We start from the raw sequence: 8,097 nt of genomic DNA on the forward strand, positions 1-8,097 counted from the left end.
GGTAATGGTGGGAAGAACCATATTGATTTTCCAATATACCAGGGTAAAATGGATAGTGAAGAAGTGCTAGGGTGGATAGAGGCCCTTGAGAACTACTTTGATCTTGAAGACATAGAGGCAGATAAGAAGGTAAAAGTAGCAACAACAAGACTGAGAGGAACATCAATCACTTGGTGGACTAGTGTTTAGAATGAGAGAGAGGAAAGGTGGTGCAGGGCACTTAACCTATGTGGCAGGGGGGAACAAGTATCTCTATTGCCGGACACCTTGCCACTCCATGAAAGCGAGGATTCAAGTAGATTAGGAAGTTGGAATAAAGGTTTGGTCCATATTTTACAAGTTGGTCTATGTTTTGTAATAAAGGCACATGTAAGGCCCACAAGAATTTTGGTGTGGTTATAAACCAAGTGACTCCATGGGACCAAAAGGCCTTAGAATAGGGTATTTAGAGTCTAAACAGTATTAGCAAAAAGTGGTTGTTTGTTTGTTTTATGGTTGGGAACGCCTATATGGTTGTTCCAACGGTCATGTAGACCTTTAAATATGTCATATGTGATCTCAATTGAAAGGGGGAGATCAGAGTGTACGGTGGTTTGGAGAAAAAATAATAAAAACTTCAATTTTCTGGAAATTTACTTAGTTGCATTTAATAAATCCATATGACCAATTTTGAATCAATGGAATAGTTTAGAAAGTTAGGGAATGCATAAAAACTATAGTTTGAAATTTGAATTTCAAATTCAAACGGTCATATTAGTTTTGGAGGGAAAGTAGTAATTTGGTATTTGTTTGATTAAATAAACCTTTGTAACCAACTTGGTCAGTTGGACAGGTGCATATAAGCCTATTTAAGTTGTAATGAACATATGCAAGACATGAATCATTATTGGTACGAAAAAAATCATAGAAATTGTATAGAACAACAATCATACTTTCCTCTGCATCAATTAAAAAAATAAAAAATAAATGATACTTATACATACAATGGGGCTCTCTGTGCGAATGAAAATCCCTGATGATCTAGGACGCCAAATCTGTACAAGCTCATCACCAGTAGCCACACCCTATATAAAATAAATAATGTAATTAAATGAGATTACCACAAACATTTTACAAGAATGCATCAATATTTAATCAATTAGAAAACATCTAATTACCTTTCCTTTGTCAATGCATGTTGGCTCACCCCCCGCACTTTGTCCCCCCGGGGCAGGTGGTATCTGCAAGATAAAAGAAAGATTAGGAACCATATATGGTACAATATCAAATAGAAAAAAGAAATGCGAACACAACATAATGTATCATAGATGTCTCAAGGCCAAATGAAATGGCCGAGAGTGTAGCATCATCTATCTGTCTGAGCTCCTCCTCGGTCATCAACTAAACATGAATGGAGATCACATACATGTAAAAGTCAGTATGGCTTAAAAATTAAAATTACTCTATTATAAAAATTAACTTTAAATCACATATGTCTTAACAAAAAAATGTATACACGTACCGACACCAAAGGAGTCCATGCCTCTACATTCCCCTCCTCTCTCGCATCAGGGTCTGTAGCCTCTGCACGTGCGTCTGGTGTATCCTCGTCTAATACAAAATGATACTCAGGAAGATCACCTATGGGACCCAGGAAAATATTCTTGCATGTAATGCAAGTGTGAGGCACACAAACGTGTGATGAGCTAGCCGATGATGAACTGGCACCAACATCATTAACACGAGGAGGCAAGACTGACCTAGCCTGAGATATCATTAGGCTACTCAGCCTATGAATGGCTCTGATGGTCTAAGAGCTAGCCTCTACCATAATATCTGGATGTTGCACTTGAGGAGGGGGGGAGATATCAGGGGGGGGGGGACAAAAGTGCCAAGTTTCTTCCGCTGGGAAGAGGGTCTATCCTGAGGAGCTCCTAGTCCTAAGCCCATGTTGGGCTTCATGCTCCAATAGTTCACTTTAAGTTTCAACACAAATTTTGCATATAATTTTTTAAGGTAATAAAATGGTATGTCTAAATTGCCATGTGGAGGCATATCAAAGACCATCCACCAACGGTCCCAAAAATTTGCACGTATGGCGTCATTTGTGCACCATTTAATCGATAGTTTGGTTTTTTTTGGGTCAACTGGTATACCCGTTTTTGGGTTAGCAAAAAGGCTTGCCAAATCGTCTTTGGTTATGTTGAGGGCCGCGACCTCATCATAATCCAAACCATCATCAAACATCTGGTGCATTTCATCACGCCAACGAAGAGCAGCATTTTGTTGGTTTGTAAGAGTTTCAATGTTATCCACTATGGTGTTTAACGTGGATAACATAGGAGCCAGTGCAGGTACATTATTGTATGTTCTATGCAAACCTCTCAACTCAATGAGATTTTCATTTATCAAATCCTCGATTCGAGGAGGGTTTTGAGGAGGTAGAGGATCATTTGGACAGTTTTGTGGGAATACTGGATCATTTGGTGGTGGGTTGCAAGGAATATTATTCCCTGCCTTAGTGTCATCATTTTGATCAGCCATTCCTATTGAATTGCAAAACATAATATATATTAAAAAAAATCTAAATTTTAACCATTTTTGTCAAAAAAACCCTAGATTCAACTAAAACAAACAAAATCTTTGTAAAATCTATTAAATTTAGGTTAAAAATGAGTCAGGGGGGGGGGGGGAGGAAACATACCTGATATCTGATATCCGATTTGCTATCTGATATCCGATCTAACTGGCCCAAATTCGCGTGAAAATAAGGGCCGCGGGTCTGTGATTTTGTGTTTAATCCATGCACAGGTATTGGATATCCGATATTATAATATATATAATATAACATATATATTACATTTTATATATTTTTATATTATATTTTATATTTATTATATTAATTTACTATATATTATAATATAAAATATTATTATTATACTATATTATTATAATTTATAATATATTATACTTTTTTATTATATATTATATTATAAGATATTGCTTTTTATTATTATATTATATTATATATATTATATTACATTACTATATATTATAATATATGAAATATTATATTATATTATTATAATATAATATGTTATTATAATATTATTATTATAGTATAATATTATATGATTATAATATAATAATAATATTATTATTATATTATAGTATAATAATTATTATATTATAGTATAATAATAATTATAATAATAATATTATTATATTATAGAATAATAATAATTATAATAATATTATTATATTATAGTATAATAATTATTATAATAATAATATTAAATAATAATATTATTATAATATAATAGTATGATATATTATTTAATATTGTTATTATTATTTTATATCAATAATAATAATATTAAATAATATATCATACTATTATATGATTTTAATTATTAGTCGGATATTAGATTTAAAATCGAATATCCGATATGATATCGGATATCTGATAAGGCTCAGCTTAACCTTCCAGGTTTGGTTCCTGGATAGGTAAAAAAAAATTCAGAGCGGATTTTGAAGCACTTTTAGGCATCTTCAAACTCTTTTTTTTTCACATCGCCACTTTTTGGCACACCATGATCCTACACATACCCATATGATGCAGGGTACTCAAGGCAATCTAGCTCTTCATGAAGCATTTTCAAGGACTCTACATCATACCACCTTTCTAGGTGTCTCTTCAACAAGTTGATAAGGTTTTTAGGTATTAGGAATAAGATCATGTCATAACAAGCCCATTTGTAAAGTCTCAAGGTTCATTTGGTGTTCATATAAACCATGAATCCTTAGAGACCTATAAGGGAAAAACTAGGATTAGAATAAGGAATATACTCCAAAGAAGTTTGAAAATACCTTAGAATAGGTTTAGGTAAATCTTAGGTAGGTTTGAAAGTCTTAGGACTTCTTGGTTTGAAAATTGCAAAAATGCAACAAAAGTTGCTAAGCAATTTTTTGTCAAAAGTTACTAATTAGGAAGGAAGAAGTTTGAATTGATTCCAACTACTTCTATGGTAGTTAATTGGTCAAGTAAACATATAAATGTAACACCCAACCTTCCCAAAAGAATATGTTGGTTTGATGTATGAAATTTTGCTAGTTTTAACAAAATTTACTATTTTTTTGACTCAGAATTGCTGCATTCTCGCTTCCACACATGCTATACAGATTGGCATAGGAGGTTGAATGGTCAAAAGGGAAACTTTATTGAGGCCTCTATCCTATGCACTTGATTTGAGGTTTATTGGTGATTTGTAATCAAAGTTAGAGCATTTTTTCTAAAATCAGTCCAGAAACCCTAGGTTCAGGAGGGTTTTATGCAAATGGACCTATAGCTTTAAACTTTATGTTTCAAATGAAAAAAACCCAATGGAAATGAAAGTCCTAGGAGTTTTCTTATAGATTCAAAAACTTGGAGTTGAAAAACCAAGCGAAGGTAATTTTACTTGCAAGCCCTAGGCCAAATATTTGCATGTATTTGGTCCTAAATTGTATGAATTTGAGTTGTCAAAGTTGTAGGTGAAGTAAATTAACTAAGTATAGGTGGATTTTGTGTTTAAATAGTCCCTATAAGAGATCCTAAGCCTTGTACCTAATTCATGAACCCATTCTTTTGGTCCTCCTTTGAAAACCAAGCCTTTTAGGACCCTATTAGGTCTATGTACCTCGGTGGATCCTTGGAGTGATGGAGTGGATCAAGTTTTGGTCTTGTGATATGTTCTTAGGGGTATTAAACCTCACCAAAATCCACTATACCTTCAGTGATTGCATAGACTATTGAAGTGAAAACCTTAAAAATTCATGTTTTGCCTAGTAGCTCTATTTTTGCAAAATTGCTATTTGGTCACCATTCTAAATTGTGGATTGTATTGAAAGGATTGGTTTGAGGTCCTAGAGGTTGGGAGAAGACCTAGAAAACACCTCATTCCAAGTGTAATAGAAATAATATTCAAAAAGATATCCAACCATATCGAATATCCATACTTATATGTGATCAACTTGACCAACGAGCTAGTGTTTTTCATGAGTTCAAGTATAATAATCTATCTTTTTTTAATGATTGAGTTCAATATTTTAGTGTTCTTGGTGATTAGTATTGAAAATTATTAGTGTTAGTGTTGATAAGTGGTTGTGACTATTGGAGGACATCTATTTAAGGTTTCCACAGGAGGAGAAACCCATTCTACTAATGGGTAAACAACAAACATTGAATAAAAGTTAGATTTTTTGCCTTTTTCTTTATTGTTTCAATACTATATGGCCCGTATGGATTGGTAGGAGTGAAATTTTGGTATGGTTAGATAGAGGATTGATTTAGTGTTCCATTTCATTTAGTTTTAAGTCTTTATCTTATCTACAACAAAAGTTAAATCAGCTTTTGTAGAGGTTGGTCAGATTTACCTTAAATTTGAGGGTTTCTTCAAGATGGCCTCCTAACTAGCAATTCCACCATGGGATTTCAATGCAAGTTAGGAGAGGGTACTTCAAGATGGAAGAGATTTAGAACTGTAGGTGTAGGTTACCTATTTTTACCAGCAAGCCGTAGACTAAACATTGTTATATGTCTAGTTTAGATTTGGAGAAGTAAGAAGGTTTACTCTTCCAAATTAATTGATTTGACCTAGGTGAAGGGTGTAGGAGGATCAATTGGATGTGAAGAAGAGTTCCAAGGGGTGGAGTCTATTCTATGAACCCATTTACTCATACTTCCTTTGTAACCCATCCTAATATGGCCAATTAGGTCTGTGACTCAAAGTGTGTGTTAGTTGGTGTTGGAATAGAGTTAGAGTTTGATCTCTTGGAATCTCTAAGAGGTGGTTATAGGGTTTCTAAAGAGGTGAAAAGATAGTGTGTCCCTTTGCAAAATTTGGGAGTTTGACTGAGAAAGCTAGGATTAGCCCTATTAGAAATGCCAGTAACAATTATGCAAATTAGTTTTTGAGGGTTTGAGAACTTTAAAGTTGGGTGTTTTTGAGAGATTAGGTCCATAGAAACCTTTTCTATTAGGAAATTTGAGTTCTAAACCCATCTAGGGGGAGTTTTCCTTTTTAGGCCTATTGGAGAAGGGGAGTCCCTAAGAAGTTGTGATTGATCTAAGTCAGTTGAGAACCCTAGTGGTGTAGGGCACCTAAGGCTCTTAGGCATGAATTAGAGGTGTTTGGTAGGTTAGAATCATTAGGAAAGAAGTTTGATCCATACTTGTAATAAAAGACTCAATTGTAAGGTAGAATGGCACATTGGTGTGGTTATAAGCCAAGTGACCATTTGTAACCAAGGAGTCATAATAGGTGTGATTTTGAGTATTTTGATGTTTTTACAATGTTTTAGGTGGATTTGAGTCATTAAGACACCTTTGGATTAAAGGTTTGTAAAAAAGTGCAAAAGTGCAAGACAGTTGCAAAATGCAAAAAGTTGCTAAAGAGAAATTTTTACAATTTTTGTTGTCAAACTAAAAATGGGAAGTTGTATGGTCTTCCAACCATCCAAATGGAAGTTTTAACCATTGGAAGACACTTATTTAAGGTCTCCACATGTGGGGAAGGTCATTGTATGTGTTAGAATTGGTAATCTTTCCTTGGTTGTATTTATTGAATGGGATAAACCAAGGTATCCATTATGTTATTTGTCCTCTAGTCTACATGTGAGGACAAGTCTATTTTGTAATTCCTTTATTAAGGAAAATAGTTATTCCTCCTTAAGAGGATTATGACACTTGTTATGCACACACTTATGAATGTGGCAATCATTCACATGGGAGTTACAAATAACTCCTCCTCTCATCTCTTTATAAGAGATGCTTCTCTCTCATTCTCAATATAATAATCACGATGTAGTTTATGTAATGAACCCTATGGCTCCTCTCTCTCTCTCTCTCTCTCTCTCTCTCTCTCTCTCTCCATTCTTAGGCATTTTCCTCATTCATATAATTCACAAGGGGTTTTCTTTGCTTTCCCCTTTCAAAATCTGTGCCTTCATTCTTGTGTTGATCTTGAAAAGTTGTTATAAATGATGGTAATTATGTTCATCACAAAATCTCTTGGATTAATTTATAATTCTTTAATTTTAGTTCATTTCAATTTTATTATTTCTAACATGGTATTAGAGCTACTAATCCTTGTTTGAGCTTGTTTTGATGGTTATCACATTTAGGAGACATCATTTTTGAGAGGGGAAGAGAATAGTACACTTCATTCCTAATCTTGTTTGTTGTAGGATTTATATTTCACTCTATAAGTTTCTTTTTCATTAATCCTCTTTGGACGGTTTACCACCAAAGAGCTATAACTTGGATCCAACCAATTTCATTTGCAGGTTTTATCTTTCATTTTCTTGCAAAAAATTCAAATCTAATCTGGTTGCAAGTTCGTAATACCAAATGTAGTGATCCATTTTGTTAGTCTATTTGCATGCACTGTCTTTTCTGAATATTTTATATTTCTTCATGAGACCCAATGACACCTCTTTGAGACAATTTGTCATACATATGTCAGACGATATTTGTGGTTCCATTTTTTAAATTTTTTTTTAAGCCAAATAGTTTGCAAGCCCTGTCTATGGTTCTATATTTTGCATTCAGGTCTGTGTTCTTGTTCTAGTGTTCGAGTTTTTTTTCCAGATCTTGGTGCTCTTGCTTCTTCTCACCCTTTGCTACTACCCTTTATTTATTTTTCTACCCACCCTCCTCCTCCCTTCTCGTGCCTTTTTTTTTTTAAGTTGTTGTTGTTGGAGCCTCATGTGGACATGTTGGTTTCTCAATAGCTGTGCTCTCACCCTTACCGGCTGCTACCACCCTCGTTGCTCTATCTTTTTCTTTGCTGCCTTCTCAAGAGAACCACAGCTTCAACCATCTTGCTAGCACAACAAAGGTTTTGAATGTAGTTATGGAGGTTAATTTTATTATGTTTGAGTACATTGATATTTTCTGGCACCTTGGATTCTTGATTGACTAGTGTCTACACTAAAGCGCCCACTCTGCACTTTCACCTTCTTGTTTGGCACTCTACTGTGGCTTCCAGAGCCAACTATGAGAAGATACATTAGAAATTTTAGATCTTCCCCTAAATATATTTATTTTATGTGTACATGAAACCACAAGAAACTAAA

Source organism: Cupressus sempervirens, chromosome 2 (assembly GCF_028749045.1).
Source record: "Cupressus sempervirens isolate cs-2001-9-10 chromosome 2, ASM2874904v1, whole genome shotgun sequence".
NCBI lineage: Eukaryota > Viridiplantae > Streptophyta > Pinopsida > Cupressales > Cupressaceae > Cupressus > Cupressus sempervirens.